The sequence below is a fragment of the Aulonocara sp. 'chitande type north' Nkhata Bay genome, linkage group LG6 (assembly GCF_057382095.1).
Source record: "Aulonocara sp. 'chitande type north' Nkhata Bay isolate Kocher_YH1m ecotype deep benthic linkage group LG6, A_spYH_male_GT1.1, whole genome shotgun sequence".
In the NCBI taxonomy this organism is placed as follows: Eukaryota; Metazoa; Chordata; class Actinopteri; order Cichliformes; family Cichlidae; genus Aulonocara; species Aulonocara sp. 'chitande type north' Nkhata Bay.
The window spans coordinates 23,286,174-23,303,659 of record NC_141349.1 but is presented as its reverse complement, the minus strand read 5'-3'; positions in this window follow the sequence as shown (position 1 = coordinate 23,303,659).

Genomic DNA, 17,486 nt, shown 5'->3' with positions numbered 1-17,486 from the left:
TTTTCTCAAGAAAGCCACGAGGTATAGAGAGTCTAGACAATTCATAATTTCTTCAGAATGCTGGCCTATGCTTTTAAAAGAGCCTGAGTAACACAAACACTTCAAGTCCTCTGCCACTGGTTCATACCTCTTTCAGGTTCAGCTCAGCTTCTCGAACACGCCTGGAGGTCAAGCAGGTGTGGCTTCCCAGAAGGTGCATTTTTGCACTTTTGCATATTGATATTTCAGTTTTAATCACATTTGAAATTTACCCAAAACACAATAAAACTGATACCACAGGACTGTATTGCTATTTAGTCCCAAAATACCGGGACTAAATCATAAATTTTTAAATCATAAATTTATGATTTAAATCATAAATTTAAATCATTAAATTTATGATTTAATATCATAAATATTAAAGAAAATCATTATCTCTATAAATATTCAATATTCTTCCTTTAAAGTTCCCTTAAATAGCTCTTTGTTTAAGGCGATTGCCAGCTGAGGAAGTGCAGGTTTCAGTACTGACTCGTCTACAAAGGAATGCACATTTTGAAAATTCTTGTAGATTTTTATGCCCTGGTTAAGACTACTAAAAAAATGGGTTAAGATTTATTTATTTATTTAAAACAATTTTTTATGTAACTGTTGCATTGAGACAGGATGCAAGCTGCAGTCTCCTGCATCAAACTGCATATGCTACACCCCCCCCTACTGCTTCCTGTGCTCCATAAAGGGCACACTATTTCCAGCATTTGCTTTGAGTATTTGCGCTGGACATAAATCATGCAAAGAACAAACATCCAAATATGAGTGTAATACACAGGCTTTCTGGACTGGATATATAGTTAAAGGATTATTCCTTCGGAAATAAATCTTAAGGTCATTCATCTTACCAACAGTGTGGAGCACTGTTGTGTGACCCACCTTATAAGGACTGCCACACATTCTCATTTTCCTGCTGTACGTCTCAACTGGCTCAGTAATGCAGGAGATTTCATTCTTAGAAGTTACTGTGGCTCTGAGCTTTTATGTGTAAGAAAGGGATGAAAACATTTCCCTGGTTGTGCAACACAACTAAGAAGTAGTTTTAACGAGTTGAATCGAAAAAAGAAAAACTTTTTTTTGCTTTATGTGTTGCTTTGCGTTGTCTTTTCTGGAGGCACCGGCATTCATGATGTCAGAAGGTATGTTGAACAGATGCCGTCAAACCACCTCTGGCTGTCTGGTACATCTTCTGTGCACTCTAAATGCTGTCAGAGGCCACTGCTCTGCTCCGACAGAATCTCCTCAATTACCTTCTCACCTGGATGGCAGTGATGGACAGCTGGTGGGAGGGGGCAGGACCTGGAGCGTTGTCTCCAGGTGTGTCTTCCTCTCTCACGCACGCACTCACACACATGTGGATTTGCTGCTTGGAGAGACAGCACTCAATTTTTATCCAATAATCAAACACATTTAGTATTTATAAAATGCATTTAGTAATTCTGTTTTTTCATCCACATTTTAATCACTTGAAAGCCCGCTTCCTCTAGTTTTCACCGATTTGTTATGTTCTTCATTTAGGCTGTTTGTCATTGATGGCTCACAGCCAATGAGCTCATTTTTAGCCTAATTGCATCTCTCTGTTATTTCAAATAGCAAACGCCCATAAGCTAATACTAAAGGTAGGACCAGTGGTCCATCTTTTCATCTTTGTGCTTTATCCACGTACTGTGATACATACAATCATAGTTATGCCAAATATGAAAGTCAGTTTTGGCAATTCAGAGGAGTTTGATTATGGATTTACAGATTTCTCTATCTAGAGTTCTTTAATTAAAACAAAAAAGCCCTTTAGTTGCTGTAGTTTGAAAAGCCATCAGATCAGCATCAGTTACTGTTGTTTTACGTGCTTGTAATGGAACTGGATGTGGAAAGTTTTCACTTTAGAAGATTTTCTACACTACATGGCGTCACCAAAACAACCTTTGGCTATATCCTGCATTTTGAAGCAGCAGAGTTTCTCACAAAATCTCTCATTATAAGAACAGCTTGACATCTTGGGAAAACAACCTTTTTTTGCTTTTTTGCCAAAAAGTTCTAAGCGATCAATACCACTGTGGCCACTCTGTCCATTAGATATAAAGTTACTGCAGCAAAGAAAAAAAGAATAACATGACATGAAATAGTGAGATGTAAATATGCTGAGAGCTGGATTTAATTTTTAGTCATTTAATCAATTTTTAAGTAGTGTTTTTGCATTTGTGTTTTTTTTATGATTTTCATGCAGTTCATCGCTGATACTGTACATTTTATGTCTACTTCTATAGTACTATAGTCACTCATCTGCCTTCACAGGAATATAAACATGAGTGTTATTTGTAATCCATAGGGTTTAATATGATATCAGCCCACCCTTTGCAGGTATAACAGGTTTAACTCCACAGGATGTAGGAGTGTGTTTATGTGAACCATTGGAAGCCTTCTTCAGAGGTGCAAGGTCAGACACTGTTGGAGAGAACCTGGCTCACAGTCCTCGCTCTAATTCATGCCAAAGGTGGTCTCTCAGGTTGAGGTCAAGACTCTGCAGGCCAGTCAAGTTCTTCCACATCAAACTCGCTCATCCATGTCTTTATGGACCTTGCTGGTCCTCACTGGACCACCTCACTGGTGTGCAGTCATATTAGAACAGGAAATTTTCATCCCCAAACTGTTCCCACAAAGTTGGATGCATGAAATTATCTTGGTATAGTGAAGCATTAAGAGTTCTGTGATTTTACGCTATTTATGATTTCATGGCCTTTCGTTCCCAATCGCTTCCACTAACAGCTGACTGGAATATTTAGGAGTGAGGAGGTGTCATGCCTGGACTTGTTGCACTGGTGGCACTATGATGTTTGTAGAAGCAGTCTGCATGCCTAGGTGTTTAATTTTATACACCTGTGGCCATGAAAGTAACTGCAACACCTGAATTCAATCATTTGGATGGGTGAATGAACACGTTTGGCAGTATAGTGTATATCCTTTATACATTCTTACTTCTGTATACTCTCTTTGTGCAGATCACAACATTATTTTCTGCAAACCTAACTGAGAACACCGCATACATTTCCCTCTTCACGCGCGCTAACACGTGAGGCGCTTTACAGCTGAGCTGCCCCATGGCCCATCACACAATAATCAAGACAAACTTTGCCTTCGCCCTCATAACAACTTTTAATCTATCTGGAACATTGTTGAAAATAATGTTAACAGCTTAGAGAGGGGATTATTAGAGCCCACTGGAGGTCTGCACTCCACTGTTTTCTTCTTTTACAGTGCATTTCACCAGATGGTGCCTTAATGAGCCGGAGCTGTCAATGTTTAAATTACAGAGAGGGAGGGATAGAGTGGCAAGCAGTAAAACGACCTTTGCGAATTTGAACAAGGTCATAGTAAAGTGGTCAGCAGATGCTCAAAATAGCTGTAGAAACCGTGTGATTAATGTTTTTGGAAATTAAATGAGGAAAGAGAGTGACCTCTTCTTGACCAATCAAATGGAAAGCTATCACACACGAATGATGTGGATCGCCTTTTTTTCCCTCTTTCTATCACCAACTATTATCATCCCTTCAACTATTAAATATATACTATTAGCTTTAAAAGAGAGCAGACATAAGAGCAGCTCTTCGGCTGGAGTCCATATTTACCCATCAGAGGGGATGTGCTTTCTCATAGAGGCTGAAAAGTGTTTGACTGATAAAACTTTAAACACTTCTCTGCTTGGTCAGCAGCTTTTTATGGGTTATTCGGCTCAAACAGTAAAACACAGATAACTACTGATATAAATCAAACTATGGTATAAAACCATTTGTTTTAATGTTTCATCAAATTATGGTCTTTTATGCCCAGGCTAGGATTCATATGCTGAAAGCTATTAGTGCCACATGGGGCTGGAGTGGATGGATGCCCCTCGAAAAATAATTCAACACTACAGTGAAAAATAGGCACATAAGCACACTGTAACAGGACTAACATAGGCCCTGTGCTCTGGTAAGTGGCCTCGGAAACCTCGTGTTTAATGCTCCTGAAATGCCCCCACCGCGTACAATTTTAAAAAGCCCATTATTTCTCATGATATTCGTCCCTCTGAGTTTATGGTTCTGTGACGGCACATGACTCAGTGTGTTGAGCTTACGTGTCTCATTTATCTAGAAACAGGAAATAACATTTCAAATGTCTGTGAATGAAGTGTTTCATAGTCTTTCTGTAACCCATTCCTGCTAACTACCCATTCTTTTTCTAAGCATCTATGTTGCATACAGTATCTTTAGTTCATTATATTGTATTTCAAGTTTTTCCTTAGAGGAGGTATTACTCTTGTTATTTCTGTCATGGTCCTGAGTCTGAGGACTCAGTGTTTTGTGTTTCCTTATGCTTTTGTTCATTCCGAGTGTGTATTCTGTTGTGATTTTGCCATTTGTTAGGTTTCTGTTCTTTGCCTGCCTGCTCCCACTTCTCTGTGTTCCCTCTGTCTGTCCATGGTGTTATTGTGTCTGCTCATGAGTCTGCCTGTCAAGTTCAGTGTCCTGTCTGATTCTCTGTGTCTGTTAGTTTCCTGTTTTATTCTGAAAGTTCATGTCTCATGTCAGTGTGTTCAGTTTTACCTCTCCCCTGTCTCGTTAGCCTTATTGCTCCCAGCTGTGTCTCCCTCCTGTGGCCCATTCCCTGATTACTCCCCGTGTATTTAAGCCCTGTGTTTTCCTGTGCTCTCTGTCGCGTCGTCTGTTTAGTTCCATGTCAGTCTGCATTATTCTGTTACCTGGTATTCATTCTGCGTCTCTCTGCCATCTCTCTTTGTGCATTTCGCTCCTCCTCCCGTGAGTGTTTGGTTTAAGTTTTGTTCTTTAGTTTTCCCAGTTTAGGTTTGTTTACTCCCCGCTCTGCTCTTCCTGTTTTGTCACCTTCTCACCGCTGTAAATAAACACTCACTCACACCCCAGGCGGTACCTGCATTTTGGATCCTTTTTTCAATACACCACACGACTGCTGTGCAGCCGTGACAATTTCGGATTTCAACATCTATTTTTTTTATTTTCCAAGTTGTACAAGTCCACAAGTGATGTTTTACTTTGCATTGCCTTATATGCAACAGAGAATCTTCACCAGCTAATAGCACTAGCTGGAGCGAGGTCTTCTCCTAGGGAAGCTAGCGAGGAAACATACTAGTGCTGTTGCTCATCCAGTGATCATCACAGGGAATGTGACATATACATGTGCTTTATGTAAGATTCTGCTGCACTCCCACGTGCCAGATCACACAGTGACTGTACCTGGCTTCAGGACTTTCCAGGTTAGCTTCATAAAACTTGCTTCTACATGCACACCACCAACCCCCCCAGCAGGGCCTCTTGCCAACTGATAAGGTGTGATATCACATGAAAATTCATTACCCAATTTCCAAAAGTCAAAAAACAGAAGCAATGTAATAAGTTTAGAGGTTTTAGAGTATTCTCATATGTATTCCCCCAAACTTCGTAACTAAAGTATGGAAAAAAACAATGAAAAAAAATAAAATGCGCATTGTTTTGTGGTCTAATAAATCTCTTACATTTCCCAAAATATAAATGTTTTTAACCATCTTCTTTCTAATATACTCAGTATGTGATTTCCACGTCAAATTTTTCATCTACTATTACACCCAAAAAGCGAAATTTAGTAACTCTTTCAATTAATTCTCCATTAATGGACACAATGACTTCTTCCTCCTTTGCACAATTGCCAAATATCATGAATTTTGTTTTTGTCAGATTCAAAGATAATTTATTTACATCAAACCATTTTTTAAATCTTAACATCTCAGAAATCATAATTTCAACCAAATCTTTCAAATTCTCTCCAGAGCAATAAAAATTTGTGTCATCTGCAAATAAAATAAAATTTAACCTTTTTGATTCGTCACAGATATCATTAATATATAAATTAAAAAGTTTAGGTCCCAAAATAGAACCTTGAGGAACGTCACATACAATCTTCAATCTTTCAATGTGGATTTGCTGCTTGGAGAGACAGCACTCAATTTTTATCCAATAATCAAACACATTTAGTATTTATAAAATGCATTTAGTAATTCTGTTTTTTCATCCACATTTTAATCACTTGAAAGCCCGCTTCCTCTAATTTTCACCGATTTGTTATGTTCTTCATTTAGGCTGTTTGTCATTGATGGCTCACAGCCAATGAGCTCATTTTTAGCCTAATTGCATCTCTCTGTTATTTCAAATAGCAAACGGCCATAAGCTAATACTAAAGGTAGGACCAGTGGTCCATCCTTTCATCTTTGTGCTTTATCCACGTACTGTGATACATACAATCATAGTTATGCCAAATATGAAAGTCAGTTTTGGCAATTCAGAGGAGTTTGATTATGGATTTACAGATTTCTCTATCTAGAGTTCTTTAATTAAGGCAAGGCAAGACAAGGCAAGTTTATTTGTATAGCACAATTCAACAACAAGGTGATTCAAAGTGCTTTACAGAGACATTAGAAACAAGAACAAATAAAAAGCATGATTTAAAATTGAATAAAACAAGCAAATAAACTAACTAACTAATTAACAAACAAACAAACAACAGTATATAAAATCAAAACAGATAAAATCAGAACAGTAGATAAAATCAGTAGTTAAATGTAAGTTTTGAAATTTAAGCTTAAAGTGTGGATTTGGTGCTTTATTCAAATGCAGCTGAGAACAGGTGAGTCTTCAACTTGGATTTAAATAAACTGAGTGTTTCAGCTGATCTGAGGCTTTCTGGGAGTTTGTTCCAGATATAAGGAGCATAAAAGCTGAATGCAGCTTCTCCGTGTCTGGTTCTGACTCTGGGAACTGATAAAAGACCGGATCCAGATGACCTGAGGGATCTGGAAGGTTCATACTGGGTCAGGAGGTCATTGATGTATTTTGGTCCTAAACCATTCAGAGCTTTATAGGCCAGCATCAGAACTTTAAAGTCTATCCTCTGACGGACAGGCAGCCAGTGTAAGGACCTCAGAGCTGGACTGATGTGGTCCACTTTTTTGGTCTTAGTGAGGACTCGAGCAGCAGAGTTCTGAATGAGCTGTAGTTGTCTGACTGATTTTTTAGGTAGACCTGTAAAGATGCTGTTACAGTAATCAAGCCTACTAAAGATGAATGCATGGACTAGTTTTTCCAGGTCCTGTTGAGACATCAGATCTTTTATCCTTGATATATTCTTGAGGTGATAGTAAGCTGACTTTGTTATTGTCTTAATGTGTTTTTCTAAGTTTAGGTCTGCATCCATCACTACACCCAAATTTCTCGCCTGGTTTGTGGTTTTTAGATGTATAGATTGAAGTTCTCTGGTGACCTGTAATCGTTTTTCTTTGGCGCCAAAGACTATTACCTCAGTTTTGTTTTTGTTTAGCTGGAGAAAATTGTGGCACAACCAGTCATTGATTTCCTCAATGCATTTACCAAGAGCCTGTACAGGGCCTCGGTCTCCTGGTGACATTGTGATATATATTTGTGTGTCATCTGCATAGCTGTGATAGTTTATTTTGTTGTTGTTTATAATCTGTGCCAGTGGGAGCATGTAGATGTTAAACAGAAGGGGTCCCAAGATGGAACCTTGGGGAACTCCACATGTGATACTTGTCTGCTCAGATGTGAAGTTACCTATTGATACAAAGTATTTCCTGTTTTCTACGTATGTTTTGAACCAGTTTAGTACAGTTCCTGAAAGACCTGTCCAGTTCTCCAGTCGTTTGAGTAATATGTTGTGGTCAACTGTATCAAATGCTGCACTGAGATCCAGTAAAACTAGGACTGACATTTTTCCACTGTCTGTATTCAGACATATGTCATTAAACACTTTGGTCAGAGCGGTTTCAGTGCTGTGGTTCTGTCTAAAACCTGACTGGAAGGCATCGTAGCAATTATTCTGTTTTAAGAAGTAACTGAGCTGTTGAGAAACTGCTTTTTCAATGATCTTACTTAAAAACGGGAGATTTGAGATCGGCCTGTAGTTGTTCATTTGTGTCTTGTCAAGATTGTCCTTTTTCAGTATAGGTTTGATTACAGCAGTTTTTAGTGATTCTGGAAACACACCTGATAATAAAGAAAAGTTGACGATCTGTAACAGGTCTGACTCTAAAGTCTTTGAGACCTTTTTGAAAAAACTTGTTGGCAGGACATCTAAACAGCAGGAGGAGGAGTTCAGTTGACCTAAGATGTCCTCCAGGTCTTTGCTGTTAATAGGTTGAAACTGTTTCATGGTGTTTAAACAGTTTTTTGGTGGACACAGTACATATCCTGGATCTGCTGTTGATGTACCAATTGCTTGTCTAATTTTTTGGATTTTTTCAGTGAAGAATTTGGCAAAGTCATTGCAGGCCATGGTCGAATGAAGTTCAGCTGCCACTGACACAAGGGGGTTTGTTAGCCTGTCAACTGTAGAAAATAAGACCCGAGCATTATGGCTGTTTTTAGTGATGATGTCAGAGAAGTAGGACCTCCTTGCATTCCTCAGTTGTAAATTATAATTGTGAAGTTTCTCTTTATAAATGTCATAATGAACCTGGAGGTTTGTTTTTCTCCATCTGCGCTCAGCTTTCCTACACTCTCTTTTTTCATTTTTCACCAGTGTGGAGTTTCTCCATGGAGACTTTTTCCTTCCAGAGATAACCTTCACCTTAATGGGAACAATAGTGTCCATTACATTTAACATGTTAGCATTGAAGCTATTGACGAGCTCATTGACTGACCCTCTGGGCAGGTCAGGTGTTAATGGGAAGACCTGGTTAAAAATTGCACTACTGTGTTCAGTTATACACCGTTTTGTGATCACTGTTGTTGATATATTTATGTGGGCTGAGATTTTACTTTCAAAGAAAACACAGTAATGATCAGACAGGCCCACATCAGACACAGTAACCTTTGAAATGCTCAGGCCTTTGGAGATCAGTAGGTCAAGAGTGTGTCCTCTATTATGTGTGGCCTCTGTTACATGCTGAGTCAGCCCAAAGTTGCCCAGAGTGTTACTCAGGTCTTTAGTCCCTTTGTCCTGAGGGTTGTCCACATGAATGTTAAAATCCCCAGCAATAATTACACAGTCAAAATCAACACAGATCACAGACAGCAGTTCACTGAGGTCATTAAAAAAGTCTGTGCAGTATTTGGGAGGCCTGTAAACATTAAGAAACACAACTTTGGATGGGGCCTTCAGCTGTAAAGCCACATATTCAAAAGACTGAAAACTTCCAGGAGATAGCTGTTTACATTGAAATGATTCATTAAATAAGACAGCAACCCCTCCTCCTCTCCTGCTCACCCTGACCTCACTGATAAAACTGTAGTTAGGAGGGGTCGTCTCGATGAGAACAGCTCCACTGTTACTTTGGTCCAACCAAGTTTCAGTTAAAAACATAAAATCAAGGCTGTGCTCAGTGATTAAATCATTAATTAAAAATGTTTTCCCAGCTAGAGATCTAATGTTTAATAAAGCCAACTTAAGTGTTTTAGAGGTATTACTTGTCCCCTCGTGTTTGGGAGCAGTCTGTGGCACACAAGGTATGTTTACTATGTTTAAAGATCTTTAGAGTGCAGCTCTCTGTGTTTTGACCAGGCCTAAAAGTACAGAAATTTTAAAACCTTCTAGTAAACAGGGTCCCAGCTTCTCCTGGGAAAAGTCATCACTGCCATAATCCTCACAGCCCGGACCCTTCACACATCACGCATCAGACTGCGGAGACAGGGCATGAAGAGGAACTAAGGGGGGCGAGGCTGGGCAATGTGACTTCGATTGCTCTGTTGAGGGTGGGGCTCGATGGCGAACCTTTGGCCGCTCTGGTGGGGGGTTTATGGGGGACAAAAAGGGATTGGGACGGGGGGTAGATCTGAGCCCAGCATTGACCCGCTCCATCATCTCCTCAGTGAAAATTAAAACAAAAAAGCCCTTTAGTTGCTGTAGTTTGAAAAGCCATCAGATCAGTATCAGTTACTGTTGTTTTACGTGCTTGTAATGGAACTGGATGTGGAAAGTTTTCACTTTAGAAGATTTTCTACACTACATGGCGTCACCAAAACAACCTTTGGCTATATCCTGCATTTTGAAGCAGCAGAGTTTCTCACAAAATCTCTCATTATAAGAACAGCTTGACATCTTGGGAAAACAACCTTTTTTTGCTTTTTTGCCAAAAAGTTCTAAGCGATCGATACCACTATGGCCACTCCAATCTTCAATCTTTCAGAGGTATTGCTGAGATAATGTACATATTGCAACCTATTTTCTAAATAACTCCTTAACCAATTCAATGCCACTCCTCTCACACCATAATTATACAATTTAGAGTTAAAAGCTTTTTTTAAAATCAATGAATACCCAACGGTGTATTTATTATTATGGGTTGCAGATGAAATATCATCAATGAAAGTCAACAATGCTAATGCCGTTGATCTATTTTTACAAAATCCAAATTGATTTTCATTTATTAGTTGATTTTTTTCAATAAAACTATCAAGTCTTTGCGCAAAAAGTTTTTCAAGCACTTTTGAAAACTGTGACAAAAGAGACACTGGCCTATAGTTGTTAAAACTATGCTTATCTCCTGATTTATATAAGGGTATCACTTTTGCCACTTTCATTCGATCAGGAAATACTCCTGATTGTAACGAGAGATTAAAAATATAGCAAAGAGGAATACTTATACAGTCTAAAGTCTTTTTAATTATATACCATCACAGTCAGTAGATTTTGTATTTCTAAAATTTTCTACATTTGCTACTATTTCTTTTATGGTAATATCAGCTAAGAATATAGAATTAACCACTCTACTTTCTCCTATCCAAACTTCATATTCTGGGTCATCATTTTTTCTAATTAAATTTGCTAAAGTAGGTCCAACATTTACAAAAAAGGAATTAAATTCGTTTGCTACTTCAGTCTTATTATCGACAACTTGATTATTCCTAATAAAATAAATAGGCCGATCTGAGGGTGTGTTCTTGTTACCCAATACTTCTTTAAAAATATTCCAAATGCCCTTAATATTATTCTTGTTTTCCTGAAAAAGTTTATTATAATAGTCTTTCTTGGCTTTCCTCAATATTAATACCAACTTATTTTTATAAACTTTATATTTCATTTCCGCATTCTTAGTTCTCTGTGCTATATAGTCCCTATATAAATTATTCTTCTTTTTACACGCATTTGCAAGACCCTTAGTTATCCAAGGTTTCAAATTCTTATTCTTTTTCCTATACTTAAATGATACCAATATAATAATCATAATCATATAATAATAATTTTCATTTCGCAACTTTTCTCGGTCATTTTAGTGCAACTTTCACATCACTGCTGTTAATGCATTTCCCCACTGGTATTAGACTGATGTAGCACATTAGTACTACTGAATCTCACAACCCATTGCACTTTTGTCAGTCAGAACTCTAGATCTCTCACTTTCCCGAATACTCAAGCATTGCATCATTGTTTTCAATCAAATTACTTCAAACTTTTTGTGCCAGTAACACACCATGAGTGGTAGCGAAATCCCCCTTAATTCAAAGCAAATATAAACATGTGTGCGCAGAAGAATTTGGGGTTCAGCTAATAGAAATACATACTCTTGTGTCACAGGTGTCATGTTGCTAGTACCAGCTTGGACACCCTTTCGTCTATGAACTGGAGAATGGCCAGACTACTTTGAAATGATAGAAGGGCTATGGTGACTCAATCAACCACTCATTACAAACAAGGCATGCACCAGAATATCTATCAATGCACAACACTGGATCTTGATGCAGAGGGGTTCCAACAGCAGAAGACCACACAAGATGCCATTCCTGTCAGCTACTACAAGGTGTTGAGGTTGCATTTCACATGGACTCACCAGAGCACCTTTGAGATGTCCGAAAGTATGTAAAAAATGTTTCCACGCCATTACACCATGAGCCTTGATTCTGTACTTCAATGTTGTTTACACCAAATTGTGACCCCACCATCCAGAAGTTGCAACAGAAAGGGAGACTCCTCAGACCAGGCAACATTTTCCAGTCTTCTGTTCTTTCATCTTAAACTTGATTTGGACAACTGGAAATCTACGTCTTAACTGATGTTGTAACTGGAAACTCCTACACCACAAACTTGCAGGTAATTCAAGTTGTTGCGACTTGACATGTAATTACATTTCTCATAAATGTAAAAGGTGCAGAAGCTTGTGGCGTTGCATTAAAATGGGGTTCCAGTTAAGTTAAGACGCATAAGTATAGTTCATGTATTAGTGAGCCCATGTGAATTGAAACCTCAGTTTCCTGTTCTTAGCTAATCAGAGTGGCACTTTGTGGCGTCATCTGCTGCTGTAGCCCATCTAAACCCATAACATGTCAAACCTTCATCCAGAAATGCTCTTCTGCGTACCCCGATTGTAAGAAGTGGTTGTTTGCATTTTTTGCTGTCTGTATTGACCGAGAACTTTGCACAGAGAGCTGCCGCACACTGGAGAGTTTCTGTTCTTCTGACCCTTCTCTGTAAACCCTGGAGATGGCTGTGTGGGAAAATCTCAGTAGATCAGCAGTTTCTGAAATCCTCAATGAAACTATGAAAGGTCATTTAAATCACCTTTCTTCCTTATTCTCATGCTTACTTTGAACTTCAGTAGATCATTTTGACCATGAGTTGCTGATATGTGATTAGCTGATTAGATATTTGCATTAATTACAAATTAACTACCGTTCCTAATGAAGTGATCAGTTTGTGTATATTCATATTGTCATAACTACATTCTGCAAAATAAATTCTTGTTTCTTGACCTTGTTTTTTTCCACTTTGTAGTTAAGTGTAGTGCTGAGAATAATTATTCAAATGTCATTTTTACCAAAGCCAAGCACTTAATAACCCACACTGAGGCCAGGTTGGATGATGCATGTTGACCTACTGCAAATGACAACCAACATATGTTTAAGTTGTGCGCTGTGTTTTGAAAGTATAACGACATTTGTCCTGACCTAACACTGCATTAACCTCGCTGCTTATTAGAGCAGCAGGCGTGCCCTTTTTTCCTACAGAGAAATGCAGATGTGGCTTTATATATCATCACATAAACACCGTCCTGTTGTGATGGATTCCATTGGTGTTCCGTTAAAATTAACCTTGCCAAGTCTAGAATCTAATGTGGAGCCTGTTTTCACAGCACGCTACTGTCACGTTAGCCAGTGCCTAATTCTATCTAATTGAGTAATGACAACAACTCTGCAGAGTGACACCTCCACTGCAAGGTCAGTCCATAGCATTGCCAGCTTCACACAGAGAAACTGAGTCAAACCCACTTGTACCACAGAGCACATAGCAGGAGACACCTCCGAATCCAATAAATCTAACCACAGGTATCAAACACACACATACAAAGACACATGCGTGCAGGAATGCACACGCAGTCAGATACCAAGCAAGTGTCAGTACAAGCCAGATTCTGCAAGGGGGTTTTCACGACTCCATGGTTGGCGTTGTATCATCACAGCAAGATGGATCTGAGTTGATTCAGACTTTTTTATGTGTGTGTGTGGTTTTTGCATCAGCTCTTGTTTCTGCCATCATTGTCTTGGTACACTGAATTCATCTTTGGGCATAACCATGAAGTGGAACGTCTTCCTTCCTTTGTTGATCCCATTGATCTAACCATTCAGGGAGCCAGATTAATCAAAATCGCATATTTTTATGACAAAGCCTATGCAAACCCACAGAAGTGTTCACGAAAATTATTTTGTAAGATTTAGCTGAGTACATGCATTTTTTATGACTCTTGAATTAAACCGGTGCTCCATTCATAGCTTAGTCATCATTATTTAAGATTAGAAACCTGATCAAGGATTTAGCTTGTAGCGTTCAGGTCAAATCGCATTCGCAGAAAAGCAAAAACTCATTTGTTGTGTAAATGTGTGTTGTTACATTTAGATAACCTGATCCCCTAAAAGAAAGAGCCTTCAAATGTGCAAAATATGGTAAAAAGGTAACCTTAGAAGTATTTTGGGTGCATGAATCTATTCTGCTGTGACTGAAAACTGAAGAAAAAGTGAATTGTTAAAACAGGCTGGTAAAAATGGAAGAACTGGTTTGTGGTTCAGACATTAGAAACAACTGACCAATATTTTATATGAAGGAAATGTTGAATAAATTGCAGTTTGTCTATATCTCTTAAAGGAGTTAAATAAGAAGCAGAAGAAAATGGATGAATGGACTGAAAAAATGAACCATATATCCAAAGGCTTGATGCTCCATATGTCAGATTTGGCCCTGCTGGTGTATGTTTGCTGAGGAATAATGAAAAACATATGCTGTCCAGATTGTAAAGTCCTCTGAGGTAAATTAGGGACGTTGGATATAAATTAAATTTCATCGACTGACACACATGAGAACTGGTGGTGTACTTCAAGAATAAACGCAAGAGGACAGTCGCACCATGCCACTGTTTGTCCACTGATATTCTCCGGGGTAAGGATTCAGACGACTAATTTCCTTTAAACCTTGTTCATTACTTTATAATTCCATTCTTGTTGCACTTAATAACAACAAGTGCTTAGAGAAGGGCACCAAGGTGCTCCTCTAGCCATTAAAATGTTCCACCGCCCATTAAATGCATCTGTACCTTTTTGTAAGTAGCTCCATCCATCAATATTATGACGGGTGAATTTTCATTCACATGGCACTGGAGAGACCATCAACACTCAGCTTAGGCTGAACACAGAAAATATTGTCTACTTAAAGCCATGTTTAAGAAAGGAAAAAAGGAAAGATGGAGGAAAAATAGGGGCTGGTACTGAGCACGAGACCAACCCCCAGCTGAAAGCCCCGGTCGTGAGCAAGCAAATAGAGCTCTGGTGAAGCTGTGTAGGGTAATTCTTCATGTGGTGGATGAAGCTGGATTATAAAATTATTGATTAACATCAATGTTGAAGTATTAAGGATGCAATAAATCATCAAAATGATTCCCCCAGAGACAAAAATGACTAGAGCTGATTAATAAAGCCAAATATATGGTCACAATACAGCATTATTGTTTCATATTCTTTGATATTGGTAATAATCACAATATAAAATACAAAACAAATGCAATAATGGGATAGCATTATCAAGAAGGTTCTGGGTTCAAGCCTTCCTGGGGCCTTTCTGTGCGGAGTCCGTTATGCCTGGTAGGTTTTGGTCCCCGGGTCCAAACGTGCTAGTGTTGTGCTGTGTTACCCTGCGATGGGCTGGGTGTACCCGGCTCAGTGTCAGCTGGGATGGGCTCCAGCTAAATAGTTTGCTAAGCAGTTTCAGAATATGGTTCCAGGAATGGACATTTAATACTATTAATGAGGGGAAAGACATTTTCAATACATCAGTTCGATGATAGGGATTTACAAGAATCTCTTTCTTTTTGCTATTATTTCATTTTGTTGCAAATTTGAGAGCTCTGTCATTTTACCTTTGACATAGAAAAGCTATTTTTTAGTTACACTATCACAGTGTGTTTTTACAACAAAAAACACATTTATTTTGTATCCAACTTTACTAGAGACAACTCATTGATGGTCAAGGTGGTCACAGTCTATCCTCCTGTGCTCATCAGCAGCAGCTGTGCTTCTAATCCTCACCACAGTCACCAGTTTCAGGCGGGGTGTTTAACCAGCATGATTATAGGAGAACAGGCTTTTCCCCCCTCACAGCACAGGAAAAGCAGCTATCCCAGTTAACCTGATTTATATATAAAATCTATGTTTAAGTTATACAGTGGGCAATGCATATGTCGAGGGATCAGTTAACCATAAGCCCATAATAATATGTCAGTGAAACAACATGCACAATACTCCACAGAAGTTAAAAGAAGCCAACAACTGTTTTATAAACTGCTCAGCTTGTCCTGCAACATGGTGATTTTAGTAGGCACTGTAAGTTTGGCTGTTTAATGTAGACTTTCCTCAGCAGTATGGTATTTCTTGTCATGTCTTCTGTTATTGATAGTTGATTAGTCAAATGTAGTCATGCACCGAACACGTCTTGATAACATCCCACATAACCACGCTGAGAAAACACCTGCTGTTATTTCAGTCTGTCAAATGCATATGTAGTCTTAAGGTCTGACTTGGTATGAGAGATATGAATATTGCTATGAATTATAATAGGGTGTTTTGGTAATGAAAAATTGTTGCTCAAGAACAGCATGTACTGTAAAAGAAGCCAGGCTTTTAAGGGCTTTTGTTTTTGCTTAAAAAAAAGCATAATGATGATTTTTTTTATAAAGTAGGTTCGTTAGGTAAAAATATTTGGATTTTTCTTGCATGGCATCAAAGAAAAAAAGAAAAAAAGAAAGCGTATCAGAACCATTAATAATGACTTTCCCCCTCAAATAGGTTGCCACATTTTCCATTTGATCTCTGACTGTGGTTATAAAAGCCTTCTGCAGAGAGCTAACTAAATTCTTTTTTCTGCATACAGCCCCCCCCCCCATCACCATTGTTCCTGGCGCCAGATGTGAAGTAATACCTCTTCATCTCTTTGACAGGCACTTGGTAGAAATGAGGCTTTTAACTTTAAAAAATGACTTAATGGAAAGCTAAAAGAATACTAAAATTAAAAAAACCCCATTACATCTAAACTGAAGCATTTTCTTCATCAAGCCAGCCCCAGGTGCATCACTTTACTTGGCTATGCATATGAAATTGCACCCCCCCACACCCCAATCTATATTAACTTCACAGCTGTAGCGGTGTCAGCTTGGGCTAAGCTGATGTGTCCATTTCAAACAGCATTTCATTGCTATTCAGAGCCCCTTTATTTCATCATCTCTGTGCTTACCTCCAGTCCCTCTGGCTTCGAAGTAAACTGCAACATATTATGGACAATAACATGCTCAGAAATGTCCTATCATCAGACAATGGCCTATTCATGTGATAAAAGGTTCTGGATGGCAGGCGAGGTGCTGCCCAGTGTTTCTGACAGGAGGAGGAATACAGGGCAGCCGGCTGAGCACACCAGCACTAACGACTTCAAAATGCAATCTTTCATCTCACCAGCAGTCACGGAGACATATCATTCAAGCATCAAACGCAGCAGACGCTCTGATGTAGCAGAAAAAAGGCCCGAGGTATTTAAAATCTGATGGCCCTTTTGCAGTTACCCTCTCTGATTAACAGTCTTAAAGAATACACATCTGTTGTCATATACCGCAAAGATTAATGAATCGCTGTATTATCTAATATCTAACAAATCCTGCATCTGATCGTGTCTCTAGCGATGACCACCGTCCAGAGCGAGCAACAGTCGAGGTCATAGATTTGCTAAAATGCATAGGCAACACAAACAACAAAAATAGCACATGTCAATATACACAATGCGACATAACTCATAAATTACAAGGTCAGCATAGTTTTTGCTTCTGAAAAGGTCAGAACTAGAATCTTAAATAAGTTACCACAGAAATACTTGGAGGTCTTTTTTTTAAAGAGAAAGTTTAAAAGAAAAAGTTGCAAAGTAGGTCTTTGTCACTT